The following is a 24,108-nucleotide window of genomic DNA, read 5'->3' on the forward strand; positions in this document are numbered from 1 at the left end:
ATCATACACAAAAATAAACTCAAAATGGATTACAGACCTATATATAAGACCAGCTACTATAAAACTCTTAGAGGAAAACAGAGGCCAAACACTCTGACATACACCATAGCAATATCTTCTTAGATCTACCTCCTAGAGCAAAAACAATGAAAACAAAAATAAACGAATGGAACCTAATTAAACTTAAAAGTTTTTTCCACAGCAAAGGAAACCCTGAGTGAAATGAAAAAAAAAAAAAAAAACTGAAATAAAAAACAATGCACAGAAAATATTTACAGATGAAGACTGACAAGGGATTAATCTCCGAAATATATAAAAACCTCCTGAAGCTCAGTACCAAAAAAACAAAAAACCCCATCAAAAAAATGGGCAGAAATATACAGATAATTCACCAAAGAAGACATAGATGGCCAAAAAAACACTTGGAAAAATATTCAACATCATTATTTATTAGAAAATGCAAACCAAAACTACTATGAGGTATCACCTTAAACCATCCAGAATGGTCATCATCGAAAAGTCTATAAACAATAAATGCTGGAGAAGGTGTGGAGAAAAGGGAACCCTCTTACACTGTTGGTGGGGAAGTAAATTGGTTCAACCATTATGGTGGTAAATAGCATGAATATTTCTCAAAAAACTAAAAATAGAATTACTGAATGATCCAGCAATCCCATTCCTTGGCATCTATCCAGAGAAAATCATGAGTTGAAAAGATACATGTACCCAAATGTTCATTGCAGCACTGTATACAATAGCCAAGACATGGATGCAACTGAAATGCCCATTGACAGAGGAATGGATAAAGAAGATATGGTACATATATACAATGGAATATTATCTAGTCATAAAAAATAAAATAATGGCATTTGCAGCAACATGGATGGACCTAGATATTATCATACTAAGTGAAGTTAGAAAGTCAGACACAAATATAATATGTTATCACTTAAAAAATGGATACAAATGATCTTATCTGAGAACAGAAACAGATTCACAGACTTTGAAAAACTTATGGTTACCAAAGGTGACAGGTGGGAGGGGAGGGATAGGTGGACTGGGGGTTGGGATGGAAGTGTTTTAAAATTAGGTTGTGGCAATGGTTGTACAACTATAAATACAATAAAAGAATGTGATGGGAAAACAGATGAAGCAAATATTAACTTCATAATAGGTAAAAACTAAACCTTTAACAGCCTAAAACAAAGTTGCTAACTTTTTGATATGCTGTTAATATATCAATGTAGCCACTAGATAACAGTTTGACAGTACTGCTAAGTGCATTTTTAAAAGCACATTTTATTCAGGGAGCAAGATTATACCACCAAATAAAAGAACAATTTCTGTGGCTTGTGAAGCATGCAAGATACTTGGTAGAGACCCTTTGACAAAGTACGTATAAATGCTGAACCAATTAATTCAGAAAGAAAGCTTGGATACAAATTGTGCTAAGGAGGGAAGCAAAGTTGAGACTAGGAACAAGCATTAGTTTCTTCCTTGATTTGTGCAATAAAGAAACTCTGAAAAATTTAATAAACTAATCAAAGAATAAACTGATATTTAGGAGAGCAGTACTAAAGGGATATTAAAGTGTTTTGAAGAGATGTATATAAGCAACACCCAGAGTACACTTTTGTCTCTGTATTCAGCTGTGATCAAATAAGAGATGAGCACTCTAGGATGGCAAAGCATCTGATGAATGACAAAGTAGGCACTTGAACAGGGATAGGTGCCTTTGTCCAAGGCAAGGAAGCTCCAGCAATCACTGAAGGACAGGTCAGCAAATTATTGCATATTTATAGGGGGTCACAAATACACCAGTTCTTTCAAATCCTTAAAGAGATATAAACTTAGTATTTTAAAGTAGGAAAGACAAATCTACTAACTTTTGAAAATGAATTGGTAATGACATGCTATAGGGTAACACAAGTTTTGAAAAACAGATGCTAATATTATTTTCATGGTTCTGTATTTTTTCAAATCAGCTAATGATGATTGATTATGAGACTCAGCTTAATGCAAATATATAACATGATTAAAGGTTCTTATTTATGAAATAAATGACGTCATTGATATTTTTACATAAAAATATTTTCCTTAAAATTTATATATATATGTGTATGTAAATATATATATATATATATATATAAAGTAAATAATCTCTCATAGACTAGTAAAGGCAGAAATTAATATTCCAGAAGGGTTTTGTTTGAATTATAAAAATATCTATCAATGGCTATAGTTTTGATTAGAAATTCTGTGATGCTATCAGGATAGACTCTATCCAGCAAGAGAGAGAGAATTAATCAGAAAAAATGGTATCAAAAAGGCTTAGGCATTTTTACCTTTCATGTACATTCTCTTTCTGTAGGCATTTCTTTCTTCATGCAGTGACTCCACGATTTGAAAGTCCAAGGTGGTTTAATGCATGTAGGATCTATTAAAATCTAAGAAGAATTGCTGCTCTGTATTTCTTGCTAGAAAAGAAAAAAACAAATATAACAAGGCCATAAATACCATAGGTTCAAAACCAGGAAAGGATAACTGAAATATATATGTGGTTAGCTCTGTATCATTAGAGATTTTTTCAAACTAATTTGCCAATAAAATAAAGTAAATGAAATTAATATTAATAAAGGGATATCTGGTGAAAGCCTACTGATATTGTTTTCTTTGAATTTCATACAAAGTTCAAAATGAAAAAGGAAACAAATAATCCATGCTCAAAGGATTTCAGCATTCTTCTATTACAAAGTTGGAAACAGGAGGCTTTAGTTTCCAATCCAGAAGCAGTTAGGAATTCCAAAGCAACAGATGACTAGAATGTTGGACAAATTGTAATTCAGATAGCGTGTTCTCAATTTCTTTGTATAATAATGCATTGTAAAATAGAATAAACTGGTCAGAAACACAAAAACAAAAACAAAATCTGTAAAACATAAGTTTTTGTTAGGTAAGTAGATTTCACATTGAAAGGATTTTGACAGTTTTTCCTTAAAACTCAAGTTTTTATTGCCTTGGCCCCAGGATAACCTTAAACTTGGGAAATGGCAATTTATATGGATTTTATGAACTTGTTTACTTTGTTATTCATGAAAAAAAAGTTACTTTAGCAATTATTCTGCTTCATGTTACTTATGCTACCTATGAATTAACCAGCATATTCTTCAAGAAATAAAAATAGCTTGTATTAAGAAAGAAGCAATGCCAGTAAGGTGTTTGAAATCTATATTGTTAAGAAATTATTTTGAGAGTTAAGTTAGATAAATACTTTCTCCCAAAGGACATCTGTGAGAAGGCTGCCATCTATGAGAAGCTGAGATGCTATCATTTGATTTGCTCTCCCAGTTAATATTTATAGAACATTCAACATGTAATAGAATAGGCACTGGGTTACAGAAGATTAAAAGTAGCTCTTCTGCCTCTGAGACCCTTATATTCCAAAGGAAACATCTCAAATCATTCTCCAGCTGAGAATGATAGTGATTTTTTTTTAAATTCCAGGAAATCTACAACTTCCTGTTGAATACTAAAGCTTACAAATCCAATTTATACTGTGTATTAAAGATGAGGTTGAACTAAAATCACAGATACAGAGTAAAATTTTCCATAAACATAATTATGTGTAATATATATAAGAATTTGATGATTTAGTATATCACAAACTGATGAAAAAAATTTTTATCCTTTTTCCCTTTGATTCCAGTAACGTTTGCTGGGCATTTCAAAAGTTTCAAAAATTTTTTTGGCTTTCAACATGAAAAAGTTTAAGTAAATATAAAATGTGGCAGAGAAGAATGCAACATCCATGATTTTGGCTTGAGGGAAAAACAAAACAAAAACTAGGCTTAAACCCTGGTTCTCCTGCCTCCAAATGAACTGAGAAAGACACTTCATTTATTTATTTGTTTCTTCTTGTACATGGTGATAATGATAAATGATTCCTCATCTTACAGTGTGGTAGTGATTGAAAGGATTAGATAAAGGCAATGTATGTAATATAGTAATCACTATAATTTTATTAATAATACAATTTACCAGATATAGGCACCTGGAGAGAAGAAATGATAGCCCAGTGCTACTTAGAGTTTCATGTAGGAGGCAATGTCAGCATCACTTAGGCCACATTCAGACCTACTGGAGCAGAATTTCTGTGCAAGACCCAGAAATCTGTATTTTGACAAGATTGCCATGTAATTTTATCCACACTAAATTCTGAGAAGCAATGCTCAAGTCTGCTTTCAGCATATTTCAAGGGTCCAGAATTAATTAACCATGGGCAAAAAATAAGAGATTATTGCTTTAACCATTCAATTACTAATATGTTTTCTTTAAGATATCTTTTCCGACTCTTACTATTGAGAAACATCTTATGAAACACAGCTAATAATTCTTTTTTTTTTTTTTGCAGGTAAAAGCAAAAATAAGGAACCAAGATTATATTTGCAGATACTGTACATAATTAGAAATTCTCTTTGGTATGACAATAATATTTGTGTCTACATCACAGGGCAGTTGTGAACATACTGGGTAACACATGTAAAACATTTAGCAAAAAGTCTGGTACTATATTGTGAGCACTCAAAAATAACATCTACCATGTTTTGGTAGTCTTTCCTCTAACTGAGTTAAAAAAATTCTATTAGACACATGTATGTATAGAACCTTAGAAAAAGATTTCATTTCATAATAAAAAAAAAGGAATATTTCCTAGTCCTTTATGGTATGATTTTCCCCTTTTCAAGTTAACATACAGTATTGACTGCAATTTAAAAACACCTTCCACCATATTAAAGATAGGATAACTATAACTGTCCTCTTATTTATACTCCTCCATGGTACTATATGGGAAAGTTAAAAGTAAAGCATAGTAATGATCACCTAAGCAAACTACTACTGAAGTTCCCCTCATCACAGATATTTCTGCACACATATGTGTAGAAAAGGAATCTTTGGAAAGGAAGGTCTTAGGGAAGTTTAAATGTAGTAATAATCATGAAAATGAAGTGTAAGTTATCTGTTTTATGAACATCTGATTCTCCAGCTAATTATTACATCTGAAATGCCATACCTGTTCATTAGGAAAGCATGGGATTGTTTGTTTCCTACTGGTCATCAGTAAGATGTAGAAATGCATTTGATGATTTCCTACTGAAGTAAGAAACAGGATACTGTGCAGTTATACTTGAAGCCTTAAAAATGGTGAGAAGCTTCTTGTAGCTTAAAAAAGTTTTCCCCTGGGAAATATACTTTTAAAAGCTTCAAAGAATGTTAAAGATTTTCAAATAAGCTATAAATGGACATCTGCAGTCTATGCTGTACTTCAATAAGATGAGAATGGTTGTCATGTCAAATCTCTACAGGCTGTCTTTGCTCGTGTTTTCCTGGTTAAGAAATTCCACTCAAGCAGAATGAAACCTAACCTTTAATATTACATTCTGTAGAACAGGCCCCAGTGACACAGAAGAGGATCTTATCACTAGATCTCAATGGATTTGGTTTAAAACAGCTTCTTTTCTGCAAGACAGATATCAGATGAGAGTTCTCCTCAAGAGAAAGAGCCCATTTCCTCTTCATAGCACAACCCAAGAAATGAAAAGTTGTTCAAAATAATCACAAAAAGCAGACGGGGATATTATCATAACAAAATGCTTCATGTAATATGCGAGGCCCAAAAATCTGTATTGATCTGTGAACAAAATATTTGAAAGATGTCCTACTCTATTTCAGATTGTAACTACAAAGATGTAAAACTCACAAGACACCAAAAATAAATAAATCTGGAGTAAACATAATTTATAAAACATGTATTTATGTATACATAATATATATGTATATATTACTCCCTCTAAAATTCAGAGTTGAATACTTAAAATCAAGTATTATAGAATAAAACCAATGTTGACCCCAAACATAATAAAGTATACATTATTAATTATTGAAATAATAAATGAGCTTGATTATAGTATGGTTTCTATTGACTTAATAGTCATTTGTGTTCTACTTTATTTCCTCTAGAAACCAAAGGACAAGTTCTTAAGTCCTTAGAGAAACTATAATTTCTTCTTTGACCAGAAAGAAATAGATGTAAACTTGAAATTAAATCTAACTTAATTTCAAAATTATTAACTATATATAGCAGTAATGTCTCACCAAAAATTTTTAATTTGAGCATAAATTATTTGGCCTTTATTAACATTAATTAAAAACAATATATTTTCAAATGTGAATATTAGTATCTTGAGATATCATGATATCATGTAGTAATGGTTAACTAAAATAGATCTTTTGATATAAATACCTCTCTCTTAAGGACTATTGTATCTCCATAGAGGAATAATATAAACATTTTATAATTAAACTTTTAAAAAATTCCTGTAGACTTGAAAAACAAGGAATTTAAATTAACTAACTAATTTGGTTCTTGAATATAATCTCAATATTGATTATATAAATGAGGTATTTCAAACTTTTTTTTTTCACAGCCACACCTGTGGCATATGGAAGTTCCAAGGCTAGGAGGTCAAATCAGAGCTGCAGCTGCCAGCCTGCACCACAGCCACAGTTATTCTGGATCCAAGCCACATCTGCCACCTACTCTGCAGCTTGTGGGAATGCTGAATCCTTAACCCACTGAGGGAAGCCTGGGATCAAACCCACATCCTTACAGACGTTATGTCAGTTTCTTAACCCACTGAGCCACAATGGGAACTCCCAGAACTTTTTAAAAAGTTTAACAACTATTTACATAGTACTTACTATGTATTAGATACACAGATTCCAAGCACTTTATATATGTATTATTTATATATATATATAATATATATATATATATGCACACACACACGTATACATATACACACACACACTTTTATATATATATATCTGAAAGAAAGGAAAGTTTTAACAAATACTTATAGAGTTCTTATTATGTACTAGGTACATAGAATTCTAAGCACTTTGAAAATATTAGCTTATTTACTTCTCAAAAAAAACTCTTGAGGTAGATGTTATTGTACTCCCCATTTTTGATTAAGGAAACAGATGTTATTGTACTCCCCATTTTTGATTAAGGAAACAGATGTTATTGTACTCCCCATTTTTGATTAAGGAAACAGAGGCACCAAGTTGCCAAATAACCGGCTGGATGTGACAAAGTCAAGGAGGTGGTGTGGACCCAGGCGGTCTGCTGCTAGGGGTGTGCCCTTACCCACCATGTTACCTGATGCTTAAGTGTGGCCCTTGGCAGTAATCCATTTGTTAAAATGAAATTTTCATGAAGAATATACTTTCACTGAGTGAGAAAGAATTTAGGGATTTTTCAGATGTATTTGTACCATTGACATTTTTTTGTTGAATAAAAGCATCACGGCATCTGTCTGAAGTCAAAAGCATCAGAAACCTTGGGGGAGGAAACCAAAGTGTTTGTAACAATTCAAATCGAAGTTTATAGAAAGAGGAAGTAGAAGTTGGATCAATCCAGAAACAGAGGAATATGTTCCACATAAAGAACACAAGCCCCAGTTTGAGATTTGTGACCTAATATGTGGAGTTTGAGCTAGATTGTAATAAAAAAAAAATCCTAGGGAAAATGGATATACCTTTAAAACATTCCTTTTAAGGCCTAGGAACTGATCAAAATGGACACTGGCAGAGACTCAAATGTCTGGTTGTTACACTGACAAAGAAACCTGAGAGAATTTTGAGTTAAGCACTGTTATTTTGGGAAAAGGGCATTTCATATTTATTATTTTGCTTTTGTGAATCCTCTAAATAGAAATTAATAGCTGAAGTCACACATCAGGGAGAACATAGAAAAGGATTGTTCCACTCAGATGTTCACTGCGCAGTGAGAGGAATGATGTGAGTGAGGTGTGGCCTATGACGAGGTGTTTCCACCATGTGGTCATGGCTCAGCTCTGCACGATTGCTGCCAATCATAAAGGGGAACCAGAATCAGAAGATCCTCCAAATTTAAAGAGAAGTTAAAAAGCCAACTGGTATTGAAAATGTCCCATATTTTAAATAGTATTTACAGACCAGTTGTTAACTTCATGTAAAATAAGATTTTTACAAGTTCCTTACTGGATATTTGATGTAAGCATAAAATTAAGAGTATGTACAAGAAGAAAAGCTGGGAGAATAAACATCAAGGATGACGGAAGTAAAAGGATAACAAAGAAGAGTAGTGTCTTGAGGGCAAGAGAAAGGAATATTTCCCAGCAGGACCAGGTTGCTGTGCAAACACAGTGAAGAGATCTTATAGATTCCTGTCAGAAAAGTCAAATCTTTGGAATTGAAAATGAGAAAGTTCCCAGCAACAGTGAACATTCAGGAGAGAAGCTATATAGCAGTCAGATTGTGAAACCAAAATTCTTAAATTTAACAGTCTACAACCTGAAATTATATACAAAGTATATACTTTCTTCCGAGGGAAGGGAAAATTGTGGGTACATAGATGGCACGATATGTCAGCAATCAAGAGACCATACTATTATTAAAAATGCTCACTGAATCACAATTATATATTTTTGTGTTTTCTCTTTGTGTTATTGGACTTATTTCTATATTTGGCACAAATGCACTTGTGAAGCAGGAATATATTTAAGAGTTTTAAAGGTTCAGATGAGATTAGAAATCATATATCTATTTAGAAGTGCCAATCTAAAGAATGGCTTTATTATTTTCTCTGCTGATTCTAAGAGGACTCACATCAGATTTAGGATTTAGCAAAATGAGAGCATGAAAAATATAAGTGAGTATACAGTTGTAATAGTTGAGCAACTATTAGGAAGCAAACAAAATTCAGAGCAGGCTAATGGATTTTAAAAATAGGAAGCAATCAAAGAACTTTATGTTGCAAGAAATGGAACAAATTTGTTAGGTGACATTGACAGAGAACATACTCCCATTAGAGGCTAAACTCAGGAAGTAACATTGCTGATGTATTTTATCCAGGGAGTGTAGTAAAGACACAAAAGCACTCAATTTTCATGGAATTCCTTCAATAGTCTAATCATATAGTTGTTCTTATGTTACGGTCGGGGTAACAGAGGCTTTGAGAATTGAGATAACTTACAAATAGCACATTATAAGAAAATGTCAGAGCATGGATTAAGAACAAGTATTGTTTGAATCTAGATTTTTAAATCTTGATCATTTTAATACTGTCTCCTGAATTGTAATGTTTCTTGTTGACAAGTGATGTCCACATAGACTAGGATGTACAAATGATCTTTGAAGATGAAGGTTAGACTATGCATATTGAACATGAGTGGTGGTCAGAATATGGCAAATGATATGACAGAGGAAAATGGTGCTCACAGAGGGGTAAGAGGGGAGTGTTGCTAGGGAAAGACCATATAGGCAAAAAAGGGAAGCTTGCAGAATATGATTTCATGATTCCCAATCAACAATCATTGCCTTCCCTCTAAATCCACATATTTGTAGAAATGAAGGCTATTCTCTCAGGGCAATCTTATTTCTTGCTAACTTGACTTTTGGTTTGCCTTATAATTTATTTCCTACTTTATTACCGATAAATTGTTTCATTCTCCCCTTTACTGTGAGAAATTTTAATCCCATATCAGAAACCTACCAGTTTCTTGGGAAATCACTTTTGATTCACAGTTCACATTGCTGATTTCGTTGATAATTACAATGCTAGCTCTAAGGATAGTTCTCCAAAAGAAATTATTCAGCAAGTGTTCATTATGTCAAAATGTCCCAAATAAAGAACTTAAGTTTTGTTGTATTGGAATAGCCACCAAATAGTGAGATCTGAGTCCCAGTAGTACAATGTTTTATATGCTATGCGTTAAAAAAAATACATTTTAATTCTTGATAGTTTCTAAGGTCTCCCATTGTTACCAGTGATTTTACTGGAGAAGAATTGGCTGTGAAGGCACTGCAGCTTAAACTTCAGGGCCCTTCACTTGGACAGGCCTCTTCCAAGGCTAGTGTGTTCTATCCAGGGATGCAGGGGTGAGGAAAGAATGGAGATCACAAGCCCCACCTCTGCACCAGAGATACATACACTACCTCACCCAGGTTGCCACTCAGTACCTCCATATCTACCTGGTTCCTAACAATCATTGGTCTTTATGGTTCCTCAATGGGCAAAGTTGGGATTGAGCATCTTAGATCCTAAGGAGAGGGACATCTGCTCTAGGTTCCACATGAGGTGGCCTGTGAGGCTCAACCTAGCATAGCAGAGGCGGGGATGGCATTCAAGTAGGGAATGGGGCAGTAGGAAATAGCCAAGATAAACAAACATAAGCATCTGTGAAGTAAAACTCATATTCATATTTTATGGCAAGAGAAAAAAAATTTAAACATAAAAAAATTTTTCTCTGCCCTTTGGCTCCTCTCTCCCCTTTACTGTGCATTATGCATCAACCAATTCTCCCCCCCACCCCATCAGCAGAAATACCTGCTTGGCCACAAATAACAACAATCAATTAGCACCAAGACAACACCTTAAAAGGTGATATTCCCTCTTAAACTAGTGAGGGTCTATGATGACCCATGATCCACTACTCATTTTGTACTTACAGATCTGGATTGTGCAAACTATCTCATCATTTAATATACAGTCCTCTGTCTCAAAAACCTAGATAAGTGTGCTTTGAACTCTAATAGGTGGAACAGTTCTCAGAGCTTAGTGAGAGTATGTTCATGGCTTATTGACTTGAATAAAATTTCCTCTTTCATAGACTATTGATTAATTTTTGTCTACAAGTTATTAGAAACCATATCCACAAAATCAAAAGTATAGAGGTGTCCAAGGGATTTCCTCAGTTCAAGAATCATTACCTAAACAAGGACTTGCAAAGCAAGTTACAGATGTTGCATCACCAATAAAAACTTGCGAAGCTGAAAAAAACTGTTCAAAGCTATCAATCATTTTTTTCAATCAACCACACTTGGCTGAATTGACTTTCTATTATTTATATAGAAAATATTTTTTAATTGCTGCATATGAAGAGACAAAGGATATGCTGCCAGAAAGTGCCAATGCTGGGCAACTAATTAATGTTAATAACAACAGGTTATTTTTTGAATGTTGCAATGTTTATAATACCATCAGTTTATATTTTAATTTTTTGTGATTTATTATCTGAAACAAAATGTTTATGTTCATACCTTTACTATTTTTGAATTTATAAATTTGTATTTTTTTTGTCTCAAGGAGAGTCTCCTAAACAATGTAAGCTTCTGCCCACACAAAACCTGAATCTACCCTGAGATATTTTTTCATGACTATGTTTGAGTATATATACATGTTGTGTGTAATCTCTGATACATTTATTCCTAGTAAAAAGCATTTTAAGATATTTTTTCCTTCTCTCCTCTAACAGAACTATCCTTCTTCCTCTAGTTTCTGAATGAATATGCCCCCCTGAAGCATCTTCTTTTTACTGAAGTAGATCTCTGATGACTTGATTAGGTTTATTAATTCAGAGTTTTTCAAGATAATACCTAGTCATGAGGCTTATTTCTAAAACCTCTAAATGAGGAAGGAAAAATTGGCTTGTCAGCTGAGTTCAGGAAAAATTAAGAGGTTCTTTTCTTTCCTACCAGGGATTTAGAGTAAGTCTCCATAATCCCACTGGCATGAATTCCAAATGTAATCACCAATAAGAAAAAGGTTAAAAAGCTCTGAAGTATTGGGCCACACTCCTTTGGCAAACTAAGGTCTCGTTGTTCAGAGTAGAATGTGATTTCTGGGTTTCTGTATAAGGATGGTGAGCAGTGAAGCATTCTTAAATCCTGGGTCAGCCTACCATCAGCTTGTAAGAGTCAATAAAATACAAAATATGATATACATTGCCTTCAAAGGAGAGAAAAGAGTAAAACTTCCCTTCACATCGCTACTTCACATCTTAGCTTTCTTGATTCTGGCAGCTACTTCGAGTAAGGCTCATGAAGGTTTAATTGATGTCTAGGGTGTGGATAGAATAGAATATAAGGTCTCCCTTAGTAAAATATGTTGCTTATTGTGCTCAAGAGAAACACCTTCATAATTCACTAGGCACTTGTGGGAACAGAAGCCATTAAGTTGGTAACAAAACAGACTCATGCAATCAAATGAGTTTGTTTTCTCAATGCTTTTTTTCTCTTCCAAAGTGGAGGACTGAAATTTCTAGAAAACTGAAAACATGAATATGTAACAGACCAAGGTTATATATATAGTATTAAGTTAAAAACATAAGCAAAATAAATAAATACTGCCACTTTCAGTTTAATTCTGATTTCACTCTGATTTAGAAATGACATGTGGTACTTGAAAAACAAAATTCAGTTTCCCCAGTCCAGAGAATCACATGGATTGAACGCTAGCCATAGTGAATCCTAGAGTATATGCTGTATTTCTGGGTTCTTAATAATCTACTTACAAGGCCTAAATAGTTCTCTAGAGCATGGTATGTATTTCAAATTTTCACTCTTAACCAAAGTTCCTAGGAGAGCATTGGGGATATCTTCCTTAGATTTAACATTTTATTTCAGAGCTCCCATCATGACTCAGTGGTTAACGAACCCAACTAGTATCTATGAGGATGTGGGATTGATCCCTGGCCTTGTGTGGTGGGTTAAGGATACGGCATTGTCATGAGCTGTGGTGTAGGTCTCAGAAGTGGCTTGGATCCAGCATTGCTGCGGCTGTGGTGTAGGCTGTCAGCTGTAGCTCCAATTTGACGCCAGCATGGTAACCTCCATATGCCGCCAGCACAGCCCTAAAAAAAAAGACAAAAAAATTTTACTTTCACCTAGATTACTGTTGATAGTTTTCTTATATAAGAGCCAAAAAGAGAAAACATTTGGAAAGTAAATATTCAGGTGACAAATAGTAAAAGGCAAGTTTATTATGCATTTTAACTGACATCTTAAAGGTTCCCAAGACTGTTACCACCTTCAAGGGATGATAGGAAAAATAGTGGCTCACTGGTCTACAGCTCTATCACTCTGAATGCACGTAATCTCATCTGATCTCAGAAGCTAAGCAGGGCCAGACCTGGTTAGTACTTGGATGGAAGACAGTGGCTCAAGACACATAGAGGACCTGTATTCCAGGGGTTACAATCCAGGAACAGGTAAGGCACTCACCTGCTAGAGGGCTGCTACCTCATCTGTAAAATGATGTCGGTATTGCTGAAAACTGGGAAGTAAATCAGTGGAATTAATTGTAAGTCTCCTTGGACACACAAAGGTAATATGTAAATGCTGAAAGGCACAGGTACGACATTGATGTGTGCATATAATTTCTGAATAGAAGAGAGAGAAAATATTTCAGCCAATACAGGTGATTGAATGGACTGAACTCATTGCACTACAGCCTCAATGACTAAATAAACAGAACTTGAAAGAGAAAAGAACCTTAGTGACAAGGAGAAGGAAAGAGAGGAGGAGATGGGGTGAAGGAGAGTTGCAGGCATGTTCAGGGATCACAAAACATGTTGAATACATTGATAAGTCTAACTGCTTCCTCCTTTCTTTACTTTCTTTTTAAAAAATTTTTATTAGAGTATAGTTGACTTACAGTGTTGTGTAAATTTCTTCTGTAAAACATAGTGACCCAGCCATACATATATATGCTCATTGTAGACAAAACAGACTTTAAAACAAAGTCACAAGAGACAAGAAAGGATGTTACATAATGATCAAAGGTTCAATCCAAGAAGAAGATATAACAATTTTAAATATATATGCACCCAACACAGGAGCACCACGATATATAAGGCAACTTTTAACAATCATAAAAGGAGAAATCAACAATAATGCAATAATAGCAGGGGACTTTAACACCCCACTTACATCAATGGACAGTTCATCCAGATGGAAAATCAACAAGGAAACATAGGCCTTAAATGACACCCTGGACCAGACAGACTTAACTGATATTTATAGAACATTCCATTCCAAAGAAGCAGAAGATACATTCTTCTCAAGTGCATATGGAAAGCTCTCCAGTATATATATCACATCTTGGGCCACAAGTCAAGCCTTGGTAAATTTTAAAAAGTTGAAATTATTTCAAGCATTTTCTCCAACCACAATACTATAAGATAGAAATCAACTATAAGAAAAAAATAATAGAGCAAAAAACACAAACTCCTGGAGGCTAAATAAATGTTACTAAACAACCAATGTATCACCGAAGAAATCAAAGAAGAAATCAAAAGATACTTAGAGAAAAAAGACAATAAAGCTATGACAATTCAAAACCTATGGGACACAGCAGAAGCAGTTTTGAGAGGGAAGTTTATAGCAATACAATCTTATCTCATAAAATAAGAAAAATCTCAAATAGACAACCTAACTTTACACCTAAAACAACTAGAGAAGGAAAAGCAAACAAAGCACAAAAATACTAGAAGGAAAGAAATCATAAAGATCAGAGCAGAAATAAATGAAACAGAGACAAAGAAAATAATACAAAAGATAAATGAAACTAAAAATTGGTTCTTTTAAAAGATCAACAAAATTAGTTAGCCTTTAGCCAGAATATCAATAAAAAAAGGGAGAGGGTTCGAATACATAAAATGAAAAATGAGAAAAGAGATTATAATTGACACTACAGAAATAAAAAAAGGATCATGAGAGACTAAGCAACCATATGCCAATAAAATGGACAACTTAGAAGAAATGGATATATTCTTACAAAGGTACAACCTGCCAAGACTGAAACAGAAAGAGAGAAAATATGAACAGACCCATCACAAGTACTAAAATTGAAAATGTGATTTAAAAACTTCCAAAAAACAAAAGTTCAGTACCAGATGGCTACATTGCTGAATTCTACCAAATATTCAGCAGAGTTAACACCTATTATTCTAAAATTCTTCCAAGAAATTGGAGAGGAAGGAACACTCCCCAGCTCATTTTATGAGGTCACCATTGCCCTGATACCAAAACCAGACAAGGATACCACAAAAAAAGAAAATTACAGGCCAATATCACTGAGGAATATAGATGCAAAAATCCTCAACAAAATGTTAGCAAACCAAATCCAACTATATATTAAAAGGATTATTAGCAATGATCAACAGAGATTTATCCCAGTCATACAAGGATTTTTCAATATCTTGAAATCAATCAGTGTTACATACCACATCAACAAACTGAAAAATACAAACCATATGATCATCTCAACAGATGCAGACAAAGATTTTGACAAAATTCAATACCTATTTCTGATAAAAACTCTCCAGAAAGTGGGCAGAGAGGGAACTTACCACTATATCCAATCTCCATTGATAGACCATGATGGAAAATAATATAAAAATTTATATATATATATGCATATATATATATTTGTACAGCAGAAATAGATACAACATTGTAAATCAACTATGCTTTAATAAAAATAAGGTAACAGAAAATAAGAATATGGGTGTGTGTTTGCCTAGTTTGTCTTGAGAAAAAGGATAAACCAACTTCTCATTAAATAGTAATTTATAAGGGATTAACTGGAACTATGTAAATAGGATAGGAGTAGGAACAAAGTTCTGTGACAACTTTTTATATAATTTGGTCTTTTGAACAATATCATTAGTTAATAAATTAATTAAAATTTTTGGGAAAGCAAAGTTATATTGAGTACAAATAGAAACAAATGAAATGCTTATAAAAATGAAAAGTAATTATCCAATGATAAAAATTATTCAATACTGAATTTTACATCTATAAGTATGCATGTGTGTGTATCAATATTTTAGGAAAGCCTATAAAGGACAATTATGTACAAGGCTTGTAGTCTTCTGTCTCTCCTCTCTTTCTACTCTCTGTTCTATCTTTCTGTCCTCTTCTTGATCTTAAGGGCTCGATACCTCTGGCCATTTACCCAAAATAATATCTCCTAAAATGTTGATGACATTATCATCTCTCCCTGAATTATTTGTGTAAAAAAAAAAAACCTGGGAGAAATCAACAATAAAAAACAAATGTCTCAATCAAAAAATGGGTGGAAGTCCTAAATAGACATTTCTCTAAAGAAGACATACAGATGGGGCAATGGGCAAATGAAACAATGCTCATCATCACAAATTATTAGAGGAATGCAAATCAAAGCTACAATGAGGTACCACCTTAACACCAGGCAGAATGGTCATCATTAACAAATCTATAAATAACAAATGCTAGAGAGGGTGTGGAGAAAAGGGAACCCTTCTACCTTGTTGGTGGGAATGTAAATTGGTACATCCACCATGGAGAACAGTATAGAGGTTCCTCAGAAAACTTTAGTCTGTAGAATCACTATTCACAATAGCCAAGACATGGAAACAACCTAAATGTTCACTGACAGATGAATGGATTAAGAGATGTGGTACATATATATGCAATGGAATACTACTCAGCCATAAAAAATGAAACAATGCCATTTGCAGCAGCATGGATACAACTACAGATTACCACACTAAGTAAGTAAATCAGAAAGAGAAAGTAAAATGCCATATGCTATAACTTATATGTGGAATCTAAAATATGGCACAAATGATCCTATCTACAAAACAGAAACACTCACAGACATGGAGAACAGCCTTGTGGTTGCCAAAGGGGAGAGGGAGAGAGTGGGATGGACTGGGAGTTTGGGATTAGTAGATGTGAACTATTACATTTAGAATGGATAAACCATAGGGTCCTATGGTATAGCACAGGGAACTCTAGTCTCTTGGGAAAGAACATGATGGAAGATAATATAAGAAAGGCAATGTATATGTATTTATGACTGGGTCATTTTGCTGTACAGCAGAAATTGGCACAACACTGTAAATCAACTATACTTAAATTAAAAATAGAAAAAAAATAAAAAGACTTGAAGATGATTTAACATTAAATAATAAATCTTTAATGATGAACAATCTAAAATTATGCTCTTTAGTCCTTACCTGTACCTTTAACATGATACTAATATGGTAAAACATAAGTCTGCTCAGCTCATGGATATGACTAAGTTTTAAATGCAGCAATGTGCCACTATTAAAAAAAATAAAAAGAATCTTCCAATTTCTGCTTAAGAAAACCAAGTATGGAATATTTATATATGTGATTGCAGCTTTAATTTGATTTTTTAATTGTTTTTTAATAGATTTTCCCAAAGAATACAATTTTTTAGAACCAAACTTACCTTTCTATATTTCTAACAATTTTGATATTTTAAAATATGTGCTACATTGTTGCTAATATCCTTACATTCTCAGAAATTATCTTTCTACTGAGTTTGGAAGTGAAAAGACCTTTGGTCTCAGGGTCACTGAGAAAATGATCTGTTTTAGAACCTCAATAAGTGAGATTCAAACTGGGTTGAAAGATCAGCAGGAGCAATAGTTTAAGACCATGTCATTGCTGAAAGGATTTATTTTGACAACAGTTTTTCACACACACACACAAAAAACTACCCAAGGAAAGAGAAAGTTGTCGGGTTTAATTGGTAACAGTGAATAGCAAGTATCTTTGATCCATGGTCTGCTGTGTGTGTAATACAAAATGCATTGACATGAGGACATAAGAAAGTTTAGGTACTTAGTATATAGTGCTGACATATTTATATCACATGCAGAGAGTAATTTTTAGTGATAGTCAAGCTAAAATGACATTCATGCAGTAAATGGCCTTGTTGCAGGGTTATTTAAACCAAAAAGCCTGTTGTATTTATTTTTTTAACATTAGTAATTTTAAATGAAATATTATTAGGTGAATTCCATTTGCTAATTTTGACTTTGTTAATACATTTGAAATACTTAGCACAGCCTGTGTGTGTCTGTGTATGTGTGTGTGTGTGTGTATTATATACAGGGCACATTTATTGTGCTATTGTGTTATTTTTAATATATGTTTCATGTCTATCTCTTACATTGTCATTTTCATTAGGGTGGATTTCTCCTTCATGATTTTATCCCAAACACGTAGCATGGTGCCTAGAACACCACAAGGATTCAATAAAATTATTTTTTTGCTTAATCAATATCTCTCCCAAAACCCCGAGAATTCATACTCATTAAATGCCTGTTTTATAGAAATGCTATAAAGCAGTTCTTCATCTTTTGAGGCTTATAATTTAAAGCACAATTTAGATCACATTGCCCATATTATTAGGAATAATATCTATGACAACACCATTTATCAAGCAGTGACTTTTATGCCAGGTTCTGTGCCACATGGTTTAGCTGCATTATCTCTTTCTATACTAAACTTAGATGCTTAATGCAAATATTAAAGCAGATTTTCCTTGATATATGAAAGTAGAAGGTTTCAAAGAAACCTTTCATAATCTGAAATGTTGTAAAGTAGAGAAACAATTACCTTAGGACACATCTTCCTAACGGATGCACAAAATAAATCAAGACAAAGCACAGATGCTCACAGGGACATTTCAAAGCTATGGTGGCTTGATGCTGAGATGCTGAGTGTAGTTCCCATGAAGGAGTTTGGCAGCGACACTCTCTATGCTGGGATGTGAACTGCTTCTATGAGGGCTTGTGCAAAACAGCCCTGAACACTATTTTCTGTTTTCAGCTTTGTTCCTAGAAGTGAAAATCCTCTTTGGAATTTTTTTTTTCTTTCAATTAGCACGAATGGTGCTAAGGTAGGCCATTTGTAAAAAGAAAGTGGCGTAAAGCAGAAGAGATCTATATTCCTATTCTATAGATGAGAAAACTGAGGTTTTAAGTGGAAGAGTCCTGTCATGATTTTTTTTTTTTGGCATATGAAGGTTCCCAGGCTAGGGGTCCAAGTGGAGCTATAGCTGCTGGCCTTCACCAGAGCCACAGCAATGCCAGATCCGAGCCATGTCTGCAACCTACACCACAGCTCATGGCAACGCTATATCCTCAACTCACTGAGCAAGGCCAGGGTTTGAACCCACAACCTCACGGTTCCTAGTTGGATTCGTTTCCACTGCATCACAACGAGAACTCCCTGTCATGATTTTTAAACTTCAAACTAAACATATCTCCTACTCCTATTTCAGAAGTATCTGTGAGGCAATTTTACAACCATAAAAAAAAAAAAAAAAAAAAACAACTCCCAAACTGATGAGTGTGCTCATAAGTTTAAAAGGCTTCTTACAGGATACAACTGCACTATGTATGAAAATAGAGAGTTCCTGTGTGAAAAACTTGGAGAAGACTGTGGAGATGCTATTTCAAAGGGCAAAATCTTTAGATATAAGGCCACTGTGTTTGACAGGCTGTTTCCATTGGTTAGGTATGAAATAGAATGTGTAACAGATAAATGCCACAAAGGCAAAATGCTTTAGAGATACTGTAACACTGCTTTCTGGGTGATTTGAAATGCAGGCTCAGACTATGTGGTCATTGAATTATGCACCAAAATAGATGTAGAAAACTAATTATGCCTAGATGAAAAGAAAAGCAAAACGGATACCTGAAAATTTTTTTAGGATTAAGCAAAGATGAACATGACAACAGAGAAAAAGACACTAATATTCTGATATTCCTTTGGAGTTTTAAATGTCCTTTCTGCTCACTTCAAGACATTGACAAATCGAACACATCAACATATGATTCTTTACAATTTGATGATGGACTTGAAAGCTAACATAGAGCACCTGCATCTCCTTTCAAGATATTCTATAAATCCCATGTCTTCTGTTGGTGATGGAAACTACCACAAAGAGTGTAAAGCACAGTCTACACTGATTAGAAAATAAATTTTGGAAAATAAATTATATCTGTAGTTTAATCACGTCAGGGTATGGAAATTTTGTTCTAGGTCTGCTGTTAACATTGCCTATGATTTTTACCAAAAAAAAAAAAAAAATATCTTGGATGACCTGTTTCACTAATAAAGTTTGTTTTGGATCAATCGACTTCTATAAAAGTATATATTTTTAGAACATGTATATATAAGGTATATAAAGTTTTCTTTTTCTTTTGATATTTTTAGTCTATTTATCAGTCTTCAGTGTGATTTTGTATATTTTGCCCTTATTAAATACACTGTGCATAGGATTTGCATAAATATCCCATATCTATAGCATTGCTTTTCCTTAAAAAGCAGATATAATAGAGTTTACAGGAGAACTTACTGCCACAATAGGCAAATGTTCCCTATACCATGTGTAAATTATTCCAGATATAATGAGATAATTGTCAGAGTGTGACCTGGGGTAGTATTTATAACAAACACGTTATCAAACAAATAATGTTTTGATTTAGATAGAAATTCATACATTACATTTGAGTCAGTAACTGATTTCCTTCAGTTATTGAAGGTCTAATTACATACTAAACTATGAGAAATGTACAAAATGCTGTGCGTAGTTGCTAAATTCAAGGCAATTAATCTCTAACTAAGATACAAGAAAATTAATAAAATACAAGATTCTTTGTATGAAGTGTTTGCAGTATTTAGGGGAAAGAATGATGTAACTGATCAGTTGGGAAAGACTATCTAAAGAAGAATGAAAAAGTAATTAATTAAAAGAAGGAGTGAATTAGGTGAGAAATTAAAGATAGGTAGAACTGATGATGAGAGGACATTCCAAACAGATGAAATTGTTTATGCAAGATAAGGAAGTAGGACGTCGCAAAGTTTATTCAGATGACAAGACATTAAATAAAGAAGCTAAATTAAGGGAGTCAAGCCAGGCACACATGGAAAGTCAAGATGTTAAACTATAAGATTTTAGAAAACAAGCCTTTTCCAAAGTGCCACATTAAATATCATTAATCCTTTGAGATACAGGAGGTACTTTAAAATTTTCCTCTACCCTTTTGGATTCTTCTGGCTGGTCTAGGGAGTAAATTGATAAGAGACAGATTAGCAGGAAAAATGTAAGCAAAAGTTTAATAACATATAAGTGGGAGACCCAGGAAAACTAGATAACTTGCCAAAATGGCCAAGGCCTCACCTTAAAAACCATTTCCAACTAAAGACAAAAGAGGGTGATGGGGGTAGTGTTTTGAGACTTCAAAGGAGAAGCAGGCAATTCACATGGAAAAGGAAGGCAAATGTTTGGTAAATAAATTTGCTAAATGGGCAGAGATACTGGGATGCAGAGTGGAATCTGATCTTTAGACCCTGCCCTGTTTCACCATACCTAGCCCTTATTCTTTGTAGACACCTCTGGTGATAGCTCTATTCAGGGAATAGGCCATTTATCTAAAATTTTTAAGCAGAGGAGAGGGAGGTAAAAAGAAAGACTTCTTGAAAGACTTGAGTATTCTGTTCTTAAAATCAATTGGCCTAAATTAAGCCTCATGCAAAAAGAGATACATTTTGGGGTGACAGATTTTTCTTCTGTACAGAATGAAGTCTCCTTCAGCTAAATCTAATGATATAGCTGCATATTTTGTCCTTTTAAAAGTTCTGAAGAGTTAAAGTCCTCCTTTATAGAGTAAAATCCCCACTATTCTCCCAGTCATCTGACCATTGAATGCCATCATTTTTTCTTCTCTCCTCACTTCATGCTTTACACAAATACAGCTGTTGACAGTGAGAACCCAAAAGCCATTAGTTTTATGGAAGTCAAGTGACTTGATAAAATCAGGGAATTCAGAAGAATTATTTAATGACTGCTATGTGTTAAGAATGAGAGAAAAGCTGGAGATGAATAGACCAGAGTCAGAAAGAAGGTAGGGAAAATTATCAAGCTTATCAACACGTTAGACCTAGTGTGATGCAGTGAGAATCGATAAGAACACTAAGGATAAAGAATAAAAATCTCGGATAATAAATTAAATATAGACGTACAAGCACTAAACAAAGTAAGGATAATTCAGTGAAGCAAATGTCAAAAATTGTTCCTCACATATTGATGTATGTTAAAAGGCCTCCAGGACAGGCATTCCACATCCATCCTGGAACTCCACTGTTTTGACAGCTTTTCTGCCACAGAATTGTCACTGAGAATTCACCTTAATCATTCCAGCTACATTTCACCTGTTTTGCAATAGTATTAAGATTTTTTTCAAGTAGATTTGAATCCTTCAGAATTCCTTGTTCATCTAATTTCTCCTGACTTGTAAAAAACAAGATAATTTAATCCTTGTTGAAAGTGACTGGAACAAAGACCTTAATTAATATTAGGGCAGTGGGAGTTCCCATCATGGCTTGGCAGAAATGAATCTGTCTAGCATCCATGAGGAAGCAGGTTTGATCCCTGGCCTTGCTCAATGGGTTAAGGATATGGTATTGCTATGAACTGTGGTGTAGGATGGCAGCTGCAGCTCTGATTTGACCCCTAGCCTGGGAACCTCCATATGCTGCAGGTGCAGCCCTAAAAAGACAAATAATAATAATAATAACAATAATAATAATAATAATAATTATTATTATTAATGGAGTGGCTTACCTATATTTTGCACATATGGCTTTCAAATGATTCCCTACTTACTAAATTAGGAAGAAAGATAATATATATATATATATATGTGTATATATATATATATGTGTGTGTATATATATATATATACACACACACACACACATATATATATTTGATATAACTAAGTTATTATAAACCAGAGATATGGTACCATATTTTATATCAGTGCTATGATGTGTTATAAAAGATGTGGATTTAGGAGTCATTTGACTACCTGATTTAAATCCTGCCTATGTCACTTATTAGCCAAGTGGCTTTAGACAAGTTATTTTAAGAATCTTTACCTTTTCTTTCATTCTAATCAATATATGGTAGAGCTGATTATATTTACCTCAGTGACTATGTATTGGGTTTATTAATGCGCCTGAAGTGACTAGCCATAGTGTCAGGCATATAGTCAGTCATCAGTAGATTTGAATCTCCTGTCCTCTCACTTAAACTTTGAACCATTGCGTTAAATGAATGTTTTAAATGCCTCTAAAGTCTTTCCCATTAATTTTTACATAAATCATTTTGCCACCTTTCATCTTTGTCCATTTTATGAGAGTGATTCTTTCTCTGCAGCACTTTCTTTTCTGCACATAAAGACCTGGATTTTATAGATTTATCATTCCTCTTCTCTTTATCACTGTCACCATTGCCAAGGTAAAGAAGCACCGTTATTTCCAAAAGAGCTGATTCAGTCTATAAGAAAACTTAGGGCCAGACCTTTCAAAAAAAGGCTATTTGAAGTAGAATGTGTTTGGGGATGTAAATTTAGTTTCATAGTCCTACAGCAAGATAAACATGTTCATTTTGTAACAGATATTTTCCTGAGAACATCAGTTTAAGTGTACAGCTCAGGGACCAGATAACAATAGCTCTTCATAAGTAGCTTCTTTCCTAGAATTTATAGCCTCCATGTAAAAATCCTTTCTTTTACCACAAAGGAGAGTGGACAGACAGAAGAAATTCCTGCTATATTTTGTAATGTATGTACTTTGACTATACCTCATACTATAGCCATATAGTTTATATAGTATACCATATTCTTAGAAATATATACATATTTATTAATATATGTTACATATGTATAATATTAATATATATATTCTGGCTTCCCAGTTCCCTAGAACAGCAATAGCTGATTGCTCTCAGCATACCTGAGGATCTAGGACTACTTGGTACAAATACTGACCTGCTAGAAATAACAGCAGTGGCTTTGGCTTGTCTTTTTCTTGTGAAAAAAGCATGAATAAAGAGCCCCAACACTGATTCATTAGAAAAGCTCCCCACTTCTCACCTTTCCTACTGTGGCAGGGCACTGGTTTTGGTCTTTTTATCTTCTACTCACACCATATAAGGAATAGCTCTCAAAAGTAAATTTCTTAGCCCTGGCCAACCACATCTAGAGTCTAACTTGCAATAGGTTTGGGCTACTTTATTTATTCATTCAACAAAAGTTATTGAGCACCTACCTTCTACACACTGGTTAAGTTACGAGGATATATATATATATATATATATACACACACACTTATACAATACATTGAGACATAGCCAAGGTCCTTGCTTCCAAAGAGCTTCTGTGGTTATGCTGGGACAGTAAACAAGCAAAAACAATTATGGAAGCTTCATGAGTGTGGACATTTTTGTTTTGTTCTATTTTATTCTAGGGCCCAGAACAGAGCCAAGCATCAATCATACCTCAATAAATATCTATTATGACAAAAATATGATGTAATGTGGAGAGTAGCAAGTATAACAAAGTAAAATAA

At 33.9% G+C, this 24,108-nt stretch overlaps 1 long non-coding RNA gene across 3 annotated transcripts in view; it reads right to left on the minus strand.

Moving 5' to 3' along the window:
• LOC146400015 (uncharacterized) overlaps positions 1-24,108 on the minus strand; it is a 400,690-nt gene that overhangs the window by 91,361 nt on the left and 285,221 nt on the right. For 2 of the 3 annotated variants that reach the window (XR_014816806.1, XR_014816807.1), the window contains exon 4: positions 2,346-2,477. This is a non-coding gene — a long non-coding RNA (uncharacterized LOC146400015). Of the gene's footprint in view, positions 1-2,345; positions 2,478-13,107; positions 13,160-24,108 lie in introns of all 3 variants that reach the window. The other variant, XR_014816808.1, reaches the window with a different exon arrangement.

Source organism: Sus scrofa, chromosome 9, assembly GCF_054392235.1.
Source record: "Sus scrofa isolate SSC_HxYL_T2T_F1_AM1 chromosome 9, Sscrofa_HxYL_maternal_Yorkshire_Landrace_v2.0, whole genome shotgun sequence".
In the NCBI taxonomy this organism is placed as follows: Eukaryota; Metazoa; Chordata; class Mammalia; order Artiodactyla; family Suidae; genus Sus; species Sus scrofa.